The sequence below is a fragment of the Xyrauchen texanus genome, chromosome 6, assembly GCF_025860055.1.
Source record: "Xyrauchen texanus isolate HMW12.3.18 chromosome 6, RBS_HiC_50CHRs, whole genome shotgun sequence".
NCBI lineage: Eukaryota > Metazoa > Chordata > Actinopteri > Cypriniformes > Catostomidae > Xyrauchen > Xyrauchen texanus.
In genome coordinates this window covers 102,501-116,983 of record NC_068281.1, presented here as the reverse complement: position 1 = coordinate 116,983, position 14,483 = coordinate 102,501, and the positions used below count along the sequence as shown (strand labels likewise).

General features: G+C 42.2%; 1 protein-coding gene across 1 annotated transcript in view; it reads left to right on the top strand.

The window, feature by feature from the left end:
• Window positions 1–14,483, top strand: part of LOC127645045 (myomegalin-like) — a 123,153-nt gene that overhangs the window by 52,526 nt on the left and 56,144 nt on the right. The gene's annotated exons all lie outside the window — the stretch shown is intronic.

Sequence of the window (14,483 nt, the reverse complement as noted above, 5' to 3'; positions counted from 1 at the left end):
ACACACACACACGTCAGAGATCATTAACACACACACATCAGAGATCATTAACACACACACACGTCAGAGATCATTAACACACACACGTCAGAGATCATTAACACACACACGTCAGAGATCATTAACACACACACGTCAGAGATCATTAACACACACACATCAGAGATCATTAACACACACACACGTCAGAGATCATTAACACACACACGTCAGAGATCATTAACACACACACAGTCAGAGATCATTAACACACACACACACGTCAGAGATCATTAACACACACACACGTCAGAGATCATTAACACACACACATCAGAGATCATTAACACACACACCGTCAGAGATCATTAACACACACACGTCAGAGATCATTAACACACACACATCAGAGATCATTAACACACACACATCAGAGATCATTAACACACACACGTCAGAGATCATTAACACACACACGTCAGAGATCATTAACACACACACGCTCAGAGATCATTAACACACACACGTCAGAGATCATTAACACACACACATCAGAGATCATTAACACACACACGTCAGAGATCATTACACACACACGTCAGAGATCATTAACACACACACGTCAGAGATCATTAACACACACACGTCAGAGATCATTAACACACACACGTCAGAGATCATTAACACACACACGTCAGAGATCATTAACACACACACGTCAGAGATCATTAACACACACACACACGTCAGAGATCATTAACACACACACGTCAGAGATCATTAACACACACACGTCAGAGATCATTAACACACACACACGTCAGAGATCATTAACACACACACACGTCAGAGATCATTAACACACACACATCAGAGATCATTAACACACACATCAGAGATCATTAACACACACACGTCAGAGATCATTAACACACACACACGTCAGAGATCATTAACACACACACGTCAGAGATCATTAACACACACACATCAGAGATCATTAACACACACACATCAGAGATCATTAACACACACACGTCAGAGATCATTAACACACACACATCAGAGATCATTAACACACACACGTCAGAGATCATTAACACACACACACGTCAGAGATCATTAACACACACACGTCAGAGATCATTAACACACACACGTCAGAGATCATTAACACACACACACACACGTCAGAGATCATTAACACACACACCGTCAGAGATCATTAACACACACACGTCAGAGATCATTAACACACACACGTCAGAGATCATTAACACACACACACACGTCAGAGATCATTAACACACACACGTCAGAGATCATTAACACACACACACGTCAGAGATCATTAACACACACACGTCAGAGATCATTAACACACACACACACGTCAGAGATCATTAACACACACACACGTCAGAGATCATTAACACACACACACGTCAGAGATCATTAACACACACACACGTCAGAGATCATTAACACACACACGTCAGAGATCATTAACACACACACACGTCAGAGATCATTAACACACACACACACGTCAGAGATCATTAACACACACACGTCAGAGATCATTAACACACACACGTCAGAGATCATTAACACACACACACACGTCAGAGATCATTAACACACACACACACGTCAGAGATCATTAACACACACACGTCAGAGATCATTAACACACACACATCAGAGATCATTAACACACACGTCAGAGATCATTAACACACACACGTCAGAGATCATTAACACACACACATCAGAGATCATTAACACACACACACGTCAGAGATCATTAACACACACACATCAGAGATCATTAACACACACACGTCAGAGATCATTAACACACACACACAGTCAGAGATCATTAACACACACACGTCAGAGATCATTAACACACACACACGTCAGAGATCATTAACACACACACGTCAGAGATCATTAACACACACACACGTCAGAGATCATTAACACACACACGTCAGAGATCATTAACACACACACGTCAGAGATCATTAACACACACACACACACACACACGTCAGAGATCATTAACACACACACACACGTCAGAGATCATTAACACACACACGTCAGAGATCATTAACACACACACGTCAGAGATCATTAACACACACACACGTCAGAGATCATTAACACACACACGTCAGAGATCATTAACACACACACGTCAGAGATCATTAACACACACACGTCAGAGATCATTAACACACACACGTCAGAGATCATTAACACACACACGTCAGAGATCATTAACACACACACATCAGAGATCATTAACACACACACGTCAGAGATCATTAACACACACACACGTCAGAGATCATTAACACACACACACGTCAGAGATCATTAACACACACACATCAGAGATCATTAACACACACACGTCAGAGATCATTAACACACACACACACGTCAGAGATCATTAACACACACACACACGTCAGAGATCATTAACACACACACGTCAGAGATCATTAACACACACACATCAGAGATCATTAACACACACACGTCAGAGATCATTAACACACACACGTCAGAGATCATTAACACACACACGTCAGAGATCATTAACACACACACACATCAGAGATCATTAACACACACACACACACGTCAGAGATCATTAACACACACACGTCAGAGATCATTAACACACACACACGTCAGAGATCATTAACACACACACGTCAGAGATCATTAACACACACACGTCAGAGATCATTAACACACACACGTCAGAGATCATTAACACACACACGTCAGAGATCATTAACACACACACGTCAGAGATCATTAACACACACACACGTCAGAGATCATTAACACACACACGTCAGAGATCATTAACACACACACACGTCAGAGATCATTAACACACACACGTCAGAGATCATTAACACACACACACACGTCAGAGATCATTAACACACACACGTCAGAGATCATTAACACACACATCAGAGATCATTAACACACACACGTCAGAGATCATTAACACACACACGTCAGAGATCATTAACACACACACATCAGAGATCATTAACACACACACGTCAGAGATCATTAACACACACACGTCAGAGATCATTAACACACACACAGTCAGAGATCATTAACACACACACGTCAGAGATCATTAACACACACACGTCAGAGATCATTAACACACACACGTCAGAGATCATTAACACACACACACATCAGAGATCATTAACACACACGTCAGAGATCATTAACGCACACACACACACACACACGTCAGAGATCATTAACACACACACGTCAGAGATCATTAACACACACACGTCAGAGATCATTAACACACACACACACGTCAGAGATCATTAACACACACACATCAGAGATCATTAACACACACACACACACACGTCAGAGATCATTAACACACACACGTCAGAGATCATTAACACACACACACGTCAGAGATCATTAACACACACACACGTCAGAGATCATTAACACACACACACGTCAGAGATCATTAACACACACACACACGTCAGAGATCATTAACACACACACGTCAGAGATCATTAACACACACACACACGTCAGAGATCATTAACACACACACGTCAGAGATCATTAACACACACACGTCAGAGATCATTAACACACACACGTCAGAGATCATTAACACACACACGTCAGAGATCATTAACACACACACACACGTCAGAGATCATTAACACACACACGTCAGAGATCATTAACACACACACACACGTCAGAGATCATTAACACACACACATCAGAGATCATTAACACACACACACACACGTCAGAGATCATTAACACACACACACACCGTCAGAGATCATTAACACACACACGTCAGAGATCATTAACACACACACACACGTCAGAGATCATTAACACACACACGTCAGAGATCATTAACACACACACGTCAGAGATCATTAACACACACACGTCAGAGATCATTAACACACACACGTCAGAGATCATTAACACACACACACACACGTCAGAGATCATTAACACACACACGTCAGAGATCATTAACACACACACGTCAGAGATCATTAACACACACACACGTCAGAGATCATTAACACACACACACACGTCAGAGATCATTAACACACACACACGTCAGAGATCATTAACACACACACATCAGAGATCATTAACACACACACGTCAGAGATCATTAACACACACACGTCAGAGATCATTAACACACACACACACATCAGAGATCATTAACACACACACACGTCAGAGATCATTAACACACACACACGTCAGAGATCATTAACACACACACACACACGTCAGAGATCATTAACACACACACACGTCAGAGATCATTAACACACACACGTCAGAGATCATTAACACACACACATCAGAGATCATTAACACACACACGTCAGAGATCATTAACACACACACGTCAGAGATCATTAACACACACACGTCAGAGATCATTAACACACACACGTCAGAGATCATTAACACACACACACGTCAGAGATCATTAACACACACACATCAGAGATCATTAACACACACACACGTCAGAGATCATTAACACACACACGTCAGAGATCATTAACACACACACACGTCAGAGATCATTAACACACACACACATCAGAGATCATTAACACACACACGTCAGAGATCATTAACACACACACATCAGAGATCATTAACACACACATCAGAGATCATTAACACACACACATCAGAGATCATTAACACACACACATCAGAGATCATTAACACACACACATCAGAGATCATTAACACACACACACGTCAGAGATCATTAACACACACACACGTCAGAGATCATTAACACACACACATCAGAGATCATTAACACACACACATCAGAGATCATTAACACACACACGTCAGAGATCATTAACACACACACACATCAGAGATCATTAACACACACACACACGTCAGAGATCATTAACACACACACACACATCAGAGATCATTAACACACACACACACATCAGAGATCATTAACACACACACATCAGAGATCATTAACACACACACACACATCAGAGATCATTAACACACACACGTCAGAGATCATTAACACACACACGTCAGAGATCATTAACACACACACATCAGAGATCATTAACACACACACACACATCAGAGATCATTAACACACACACATCAGAGATCATTAACACACACACGTCAGAGATCATTAACACACACGTCAGAGATCATTAACACACACACATCAGAGATCATTAACACACACACACACATCAGAGATCATTAACACACACACATCAGAGATCATTAACACACACACACACATCAGAGATCATTAACACACACACATCAGAGATCATTAACACACACACACGTCAGAGATCATTAACACACACACATCAGAGATCATTAACACACACACACGTCAGAGATCATTAACACACACACGTCAGAGATCATTAACACACACACATCAGAGATCATTAACACACACACACACGTCAGAGATCATTAACACACACACACGTCAGAGATCATTAACACACACACGTCAGAGATCATTAACACACACACACGTCAGAGATCATTAACACACACGTCAGAGATCATTAACACACACACGTCAGAGATCATTAACACACACACACGTCAGAGATCATTAACACACACACGTCAGAGATCATTAACACACACACACGCTCAGAGATCATTAACACACACACGTCAGAGATCATTAACACACACACGTCAGAGATCATTAACACACACACGTCAGAGATCATTAACACACACACGTCAGAGATCATTAACACACACACGTCAGAGATCATTAACACACACACGTCAGAGATCATTAACACACACACATCAGAGATCATTAACACACACACATCAGAGATCATTAACACACACACGTCAGAGATCATTAACACACACACGTCAGAGATCATTAACACACACATCAGAGATCATTAACACACACACATCAGAGATCATTACACACACACACATCAGAGATCATTAACACACACACACACGTCAGAGATCATTAACACACACACACGTCAGAGATCATTAACACACACACGTCAGAGATCATTAACACACACACATCAGAGATCATTAACACACACACGTCAGAGATCATTAACACACACACGTCAGAGATCATTAACACACACACACGTCAGAGATCATTAACACACACACACACACGTCAGAGATCATTAACACACACACATCAGAGATCATTAACACACACACACACGTCAGAGATCATTAACACACACACGTCAGAGATCATTAACACACACACGTCAGAGATCATTAACACACACACATCAGAGATCATTAACACACACACATCAGAGATCATTAACACACACACGTCAGAGATCATTAACACACACACGTCAGAGATCATTAACACACACACATCAGAGATCATTACACACACACGTCAGAGATCATTAACACACACACGTCAGAGATCATTAACACACACACGTCAGAGATCATTAACACACACACACGTCAGAGATCATTAACACACACACGTCAGAGATCATTAACACACACACGTCAGAGATCATTAACACACACACATCAGAGATCATTAACACACACACGTCAGAGATCATTAACACACACACGTCAGAGATCATTAACACACACATCAGAGATCATTAACACACACGTCAGAGATCATTAACACACACACATCAGAGATCATTAACACACACACGTCAGAGATCATTAACACACACACGTCAGAGATTATTAACACACACACGTCAGAGATCATTAACACACACACGTCAGAGATTATTAACACACACACGTCACACGTCTGTGATTGTGTAAATGTCAAACTCTCTTTAATCTGGTGACAGTTAACTGTGATATCTGTCCTTTCATTAAATATAAAAAACGACTTTTTATGACCATTTTCAAGCTCATATCTGCCACAGCAAACCCAAACACACAGAGCTTCTGACTGCGAATGACACCTGTCACTCATTCACAGTTGGCATTCACTGTGGGCACATGCCAACTAAACCCTGCCAACGTCTGAATCTTATCTTTATGATGTAAAGTCAAAACTTTCCTTTCATGTCATTAGTCACATTTCCAGTGTCCTACAGATGACAAACTACAGTAGAAATATTCAGAAATGACTCGATGCCAAATAATAATTAGCATCTGTGTTGAAGAGAGTCACCATTAACCCTTTTATCCACAAACATTAAACTCACAAACCTTGAAATAACTCCAATGACACTGAGACACATTTTGTGAATGAAATGAAGACTGAGTTGAGACTGTTGTTTGTGTAGATTCTCTTTATCAGCTTCATCCTGAGACTATTGAAGGAGTTCACAAATTATATACATTCATACGGACATTTAATATTTGTCTGTAAAACTTATTTCAATATTTCAGCACAATTAAAACCTTTTTTTAAGACCACGATAAACAAATTCAGTCAATTGTGTCCAAACTTTTGAACAGATTTCCTGTTAAGCCATTTAATATTATATTCACGTGGACTGACATTGCTGTTATTTGTGGCAGTTTATTATACTGTAAACAATAACTCTGCTAGTATAATATTACAGTAATCTCTCTCTCTCTATCTCTCTCTCTGTTTGTGTCTCTCTCTCTCTATCTCTCTCTCTGTCTGTCTCTCTCTCTCAGTTCAATTCAACGAGCTTTATTGGCATGACAAAGACATGTTGTTTTGCCAAAGTAATTACATAGAAACACAGAACAGGAACTGAACAAGCACATGAGAACAATAATAACTATAAAGAGATAACATTCAGCATTAATGCAACATAATATAGTGTTGGAAACGGGTAGGGGATTGGGGGTCAGGGGTCATCAATACATCATGTATTATTATTTATTTTAGTTCTGGTTGTCCCTCAGGTTTCTACAGGATACTACAAATCTTGCAGCTATATTTGCACATTCTTCTTTTTCACCCTGAATAAAACACGTTTTGTGTCGGAGTACATTCATTGAACTCTGGGCATATGTTGTTCATTTTGTGGTAATATTTGTTTCTAATTGGTTGGTATTTTAGGCATTCTGTGAGGAAGTGCAAGTCTCAATCACTCCCAGGTTGCATTGGGAGCACAGTCTGTCCTCACAGGGCGGCCATGTCTGTCTGCGGCGGGACGTCTCTATAGCCAGACTGTGCTCGCTGAGTCTGTACATCGTCAGTGCTTTTCTTAATTTTCTGTCAGTCACTGTGGTCAGATAGTTTGCCACCATGTACTCTCGATTTAGTGCCGAATAACATTCCAGTTTGTGTTGATGTTTAATGGTATTTGTCCTTTTCTTTGTGTATGATTTGGTTAATCCAAAGGTTTGTGAGTGTGCCGTTATCCTGAGACTGGACGATCTCCTCAGGTGTGACCTCAGTCAGTCTCAGGACAAACTGAGCTTGGTATTTAAGGGCTTTATAATGGTGTGTGTTGGGGTCACTTGTTTTTAGGTGCTTCCAGAATTTAATGGCTCTTTTTTTAATGTTCAAATAGTGAGGGTATTGGCTTAATTCTGCCCTGCATCCATTATTTGGGGATTTTCTTTGGACATAAATTATTCTTTTACAGAATTCACAGAGTTTCAATGGGATGTTTTTCCCAATTTAAATAGTCAAATTTTACAGGTGGACCCCACACGTCACTGCCATATAATGCAATTGGTTCGATGACTGGTTTGAATATTTTGAGACAGATTCTAATTGGAATATCAATTTTAATGGATTTTTTAATAGCATAAAAAGCACTTTGTGCTTTCACTTTGAGTTCATTCACAGCCAAAGCAAAATTACCTGTAGAACTGATTTTTTGGCCGAGGTAAGTGTATGTCTTAGTGATTTCAATGCTTCTGTTTAATAACGAAAATATGTTTGTTAGTCCCTGAGATCTCGATCGCTTTTGGAAGATCATGACTTTTGTTTTTTGTTGGTTGACTGTCAGGGACCAGGTCTGCCAGTAACTCTCCAGGTCTACCAGTAACTCTCCAGTAATGGAAATAACTCTCCAGATCTGCCAGTAACGCTCCACTAATGCCAGTAGCTCTCCAGTAATACCAGTAACTCTCCAGTAATGCCAGTAGCTCTCCAGTAATGCCAGTAACTCTCCAGTAATGCCATTAACTCTCCAGGTTTGCCAGTAACTCTCCAGGTCTGCCAGTAACTCTCCAGTAATGCCAGTAACTCTCCAGTAATGCCAGTAGCTCTCCAGTAATACCAGTAACTCTCCAGTAATGCCAGTAGCTCTCCAGTAATGCCAGTAACTCTCCAGAAATGCCAATACCTATCCAGTAATACCAGTAACTCTCCAGTAATGCCAGTAGCTCTCCAGTAATACCAGTAACTCTCCAGTAATGCCAGTAGCTCTCCAGTAATGCCAGTAACGCTCCATTAATGCCAGTAGCTCTCCAGTAATACCAGTAACTCTCCAGTAATGCCAGTAGCTCTCCAGTAATGCCAGTAACTCTCCAGTAATGCCATTAACTCTCCAGTAATGCCATTAACTCTCCAGGTTTGCCAGTAACTCTCCAGGTCTGCCAGTAACTCTCCAGTAATGCCAGTAACTCTCCAGTAATGCCAGTAGCTCTCCAGTAATACCAGTAACTCTCCAGTAATGCCAGTAGCTCTCCAGTAATACCAGTAACTCTCCAGTAATGCCAGTAGCTCTCCAGTAATGCCAGTAACTCTCCAGGTCTGCCAGTAACTCTCCAGTAATGCCAATAACTCTCCAGGTCTGCCAGTAACTCTCCAGTAATGCCAGTAACTCTCCAGTAATGCCAGTAACTCTCCAGGTCTGCCAGTAAGTCTCCAGTAATGCCAGTAAGTCTCCAATAATGCCAGTAAGTCTCCAGTAATACCAGTAACTCTCCAGTAATGCCAGTAGCTCTCCAGTAATGCCAATAGCTCTCCAGTAATACCAGTAACTCTCCAGTAATACCAGTATCTCTCCAGTAATGCCAGTAACTCTCCAGGTCTGCCAGTAACTCTCCAGTAATGCCAGTAACTCTCCAGTAATGCCAGTAATGCTCCATGTCTGCCAGTAAGTCTCCAGTAATGCCAGTAACTCTCCAGGTCTGCCAGTAAGTCTCCAGTAATGCCAGTAAGTCTCCAGTAATGCCAATAACTCTCCAGTAATGCCAGTAAGTCTCCAGTAATACCAGTAACTCTCCAGTAATGCCAATAGCTCTCCAGTAATGCCAGTAACTCTCCAGAAATGCCAATAGCTCTCCAGTAATACCAGTAACTCTTCAAGTCTGACAGTAAGTCTCCAGTAATGCCAGTAACTCTCCAGGTCTGCCAGTAACTCTCCAGTAATGCCAGTGATGCCAGTAACTCTCCATAAATGCCAATAGCTCTCCAGTAATGCCAGTAACTCTCCAGTAATGCCAGTAACTCTCCAGAAATGTCAATAGCTCTCCAGTAATGCCAGTAACTCTCCATAAATGCCAATAGCTCTCCAGTAATGCCAGTAACTCTCCAGTAATGCCAATAACTCTCTAGTAATGCCAGTAGCTCTCCAGTAATGCCAGTACATTACATTTACATGAATGGATTTGGCAGACACTTTTTTCCAAAGTGACTTACAGAGCACTTATTACAGGGACAATCCCCCCGGAGCAACCTGGAGTTAAGTGTCTTACTCAAGGACACAATGGTGGTGACTGTGGGGATCAAACCAGCAACCTTCTGAGTACCAATGTATTATACAGAGCACTTATTACAGGGACAATCCCCCCGGAGCAACCTGGAGTTAAGTGTCTTACTCAAGGACACAATGGTGGTGACTGTGGGGCTTGAACCAGCATCCTTCTGATTACCAGATTACCAGTTATGTGCTTAGACCACTACACCACCACCACACCATCACTGGCAGAAATGCCAGTAACTCTCCAGTAATGTCAGTACCTCTCCAGTAATGCCAGTAACTCTCCAGGTCTGCCACTAGCTCTCCAGTAATGCCAGTAAAGCCAGTAACTCTCCAGTAATGCCAGTAGCTCTCCAGTAATGCCAGTAACTCTCCAGATATGCCAATAGCTCTCCAGAAATGCCAATGCTCTCCAATAATGCTAGTAACTCACCAGTAATGCCAATAGCTCTCCAGTAATGCCAGTAGCTCTCCAGTAATGCCAGTAACTCTCCAGATATGCCAATAGCTCTCCAGTAATGCTAGTAACTCTCCAGTAATGCCAGTAACTCTCCAGTAATGCCAATAGCTCTCCAGTAATGCCAGTAGCTCTCCAGTAATGCTTGTAACTCTCCAGTAATGCCAGTAACTCTCCAGAAATGCCAATGCTCTCCAATAATGCTAGTAACTCACCAGTAATGCCAATAGCTCTCCAGAAATGCCAATAGCTCTCCAGTAATGCCAATAGCTCTCCAGTAATGCCAGTAGCTCTTCAGTAATGCCAATAGCTCTCCAGTAATGCCAGTAGCTGTTCAGTAATGCTAGTAACTCTCCAGAAATGCCAGTAACTCTCCAGTAATGCCAGTAATGCTCCAGAAATGCCAATAACTCTCCAGTAATGCCAGTAATTCTCCAGTAATGCCAGTAACTCTCCAGTAATGCCAGTAATTCTCCAGAAATGCCAGTAACTCTCCAGTAATGCCAGTAACTCTCCAGTAATGCCAGTAACTCTCCAGTAATGCCAGTAGCTCTCCAGTAATACCAGTAATTCTCCAGTAATGCCAGTAGCTCTCCAGTAATACCAGTAACTCTCCAGTAATGCCAGTAGCTCTCCAGTAATGCCAGTAACTCTCCAGGTCTGCCAGTAACTCTCCAGTAATGCCAATAACTCTCCAGGTCTGCCAGTAACTCTCCAGTAATGCCAGTAACTCTCCAGTAATGCCAGTAACTCTCCAGGTCTGCCAGTAACTCTCCAGGTCTGCCAGGAAGTCTCCAGTAATGCCAGTAACTCTCCAGGTCTGCCAGTAAGTCTCCAGTAATGCCAGTAAGTCTCCAATAATGCCAGTAAGTCTCCAGTAATACCAGTAACTCTCCAGTAATGCCAGTAGCTCTCCAGTAATGCCAATAGCTCTCCAGTAATACCAGTAACTCTCCAGTAATACCAGTAACTCTCCAGTAATGCCAGTAACTCTCCAGGTCTGCCAGTAACTCTCCAGTAATGCCAGTAACTCTCCAGTAATGCCAGTAACGCACCATGTCTGCCAGTAAGTCTCCAGTAATGCCAGTAAGTCTCCAGTAATACCAGTAACTCTCCAGTAATGCCAATAGCTCTCCAGTAATGCCAGTAAATCTCCAGAAATGCCAATAGCTCTCCAGTAATACCAGTAACTCTTCAAGTCTGACAGTAAGTCTCCAGTAATGCCAGTAACTCTCCAGGTCTGCCAGTAACTCTCCAGTAATGCCAGTGATGCCAGTAACTCTCCATAAATGCCAATAGCTCTCCAGTAATGCCAGTAACTCTCCAGTAATGCCAGTAACTCTCCAGAAATGTCAATAGCTCTCCAGTAATGCCAGTAACTCTCCAGAAATGCCAATAGCTCTCCAGTAATGCCAATAACTCTCCAGTAATGCCAATAACTCTCCAGTAATGCCAATAGCTCTCCAGTAATGCCAGTAACTCTCCAGTAATGCCAGTAAGTCTCCAGTAATGCCAGTAACTCTCCAGAAATGCCAATAGCTCTCCAGTAATGCCAATAACTCTCTAGTAATGCCAGTAGCTCTCCAGTAATGCCAGTACATTACATTTACATGAATGCATTTGGCAGACACTTTTTTCCAAAGTGACTTACAGAGCACTTATTACAGGGACAATCCCCCCGGAGCAACCTGGAGTTAAGTGTCTTACTCAAGGACACAATGGTGGTGACTGTGGGGATCAAACCAGCAACCTTCTGAGTACCAATGTATTATACAGAGCACTTATTACAGGGACAATCCCCCCGGAGCAACCTGGAGTTAAGTGTCTTACTCAAGGACACAATGGTGGTGACTGTGGGGCTTGAACCAGCATCCTTCTGATTACCAGATTACCAGTTATGTGCTTAGACCACTACACCACCACCACACCATCACTGGCAGAAATGCCAGTAACTCTCCAGTAATGTCAGTACCTCTCCAGTAATGCCAGTAACTCTCCAGGTCTGCCACTAGCTCTCCAGTAATGCCAGTAAAGCCAGTAACTCTCCAGTAATGCCAGTAGCTCTCCAGTAATGCCAGTAACTCTCCAGATATGCCAATAGCTCTCCAGTAATGCTAGTAACTCTCCAGTAATGCCAGTAACTCTCCAGTAATGCCAATAGCTCTCCAGTAATGCCAGTAGCTCTCCAGTAATGCTAGTAACTCTCCAGTAATGCCAGTAACTCTCCAGAAATGCCAATGCTCTCCAATAATGCTAGTAACTCACCAGTAATGCCAATAGCTCTCCAGAAATGCCAATAGCTCTCCAGTAATGCCAATAGCTCTCCAGTAATGCCAGTAGCTCTTCAGTAATGCCAATAGCTCTCCAGTAATGCCAGTAGCTGTTCAGTAATGCTAGTAACTCTCCAGAAATGCCAGTAACTCTCCAGTAATGCCAGTAATTCTCCAGTAATGCCAGTAGCTCTTTAGTAATGCTAGTAACTCTCCAGAAATGCCAGTAACTCTCCAGTAATGCCAGTAACTCTCCAGAAATGCCAGTAACTCTCCAGTAATGCCAGTAATTCTCCAGTAATGCCAGTAGCTCTTTAGTAATGCTAGTAACTCTCCAGAAATGCCAGTAACTCTCCAGTAATGCCAGTAATTCTCCAGAAATGCCAATAACTCTCCAGTAATGCCAGTAATTCTCCAGTAATGCCAGTAATTCTCCAGTAATGCCAGTAACTCTCCAGTAATGCCAGTAACTCTCCAGTAATGCCAGTAACTCTCCAGTAATGCCAGTAACTCTCCAGTAATGCCAGTAGCTCTCCAGTAATACCAGTAACTCTCCAGTAATGCCAGTAGCTCTCCAGTAATGCCAGTAACTCTCCAGGTCTGCCAGTAACTCTCCAGTAATGCCAATAACTCTCCAGGTCTGCCAGTAACTCTCCAGTAATGCCAGTAACTCTCCAGTAATGCCAGTAACTCTCCAGGTCTGCCAGTAACTCTCCAGGTCTGCCAGGAAGTCTCCAGTAATGCCAGTAACTCTCCAGGTCTGCCAGTAAGTCTCCAGTAATGCCAGTAAGTCTCCAATAATGCCAGTAAGTCTCCAGTAATACCAGTAACTCTCCAGTAATGCCAGTAGCTCTCCAGTAATGCCAATAGCTCTCCAGTAATACCAGTAACTCTCCAGTAATACCAGTAACTCTCCAGTAATGCCAGTAACTCTCCAGGTCTGCCAGTAACTCTCCAGTAATGCCAGTAACTCTCCAGTAATGCCAGTAACGCTCCATGTCTGCCAGTAAGTCTCCAGTAATG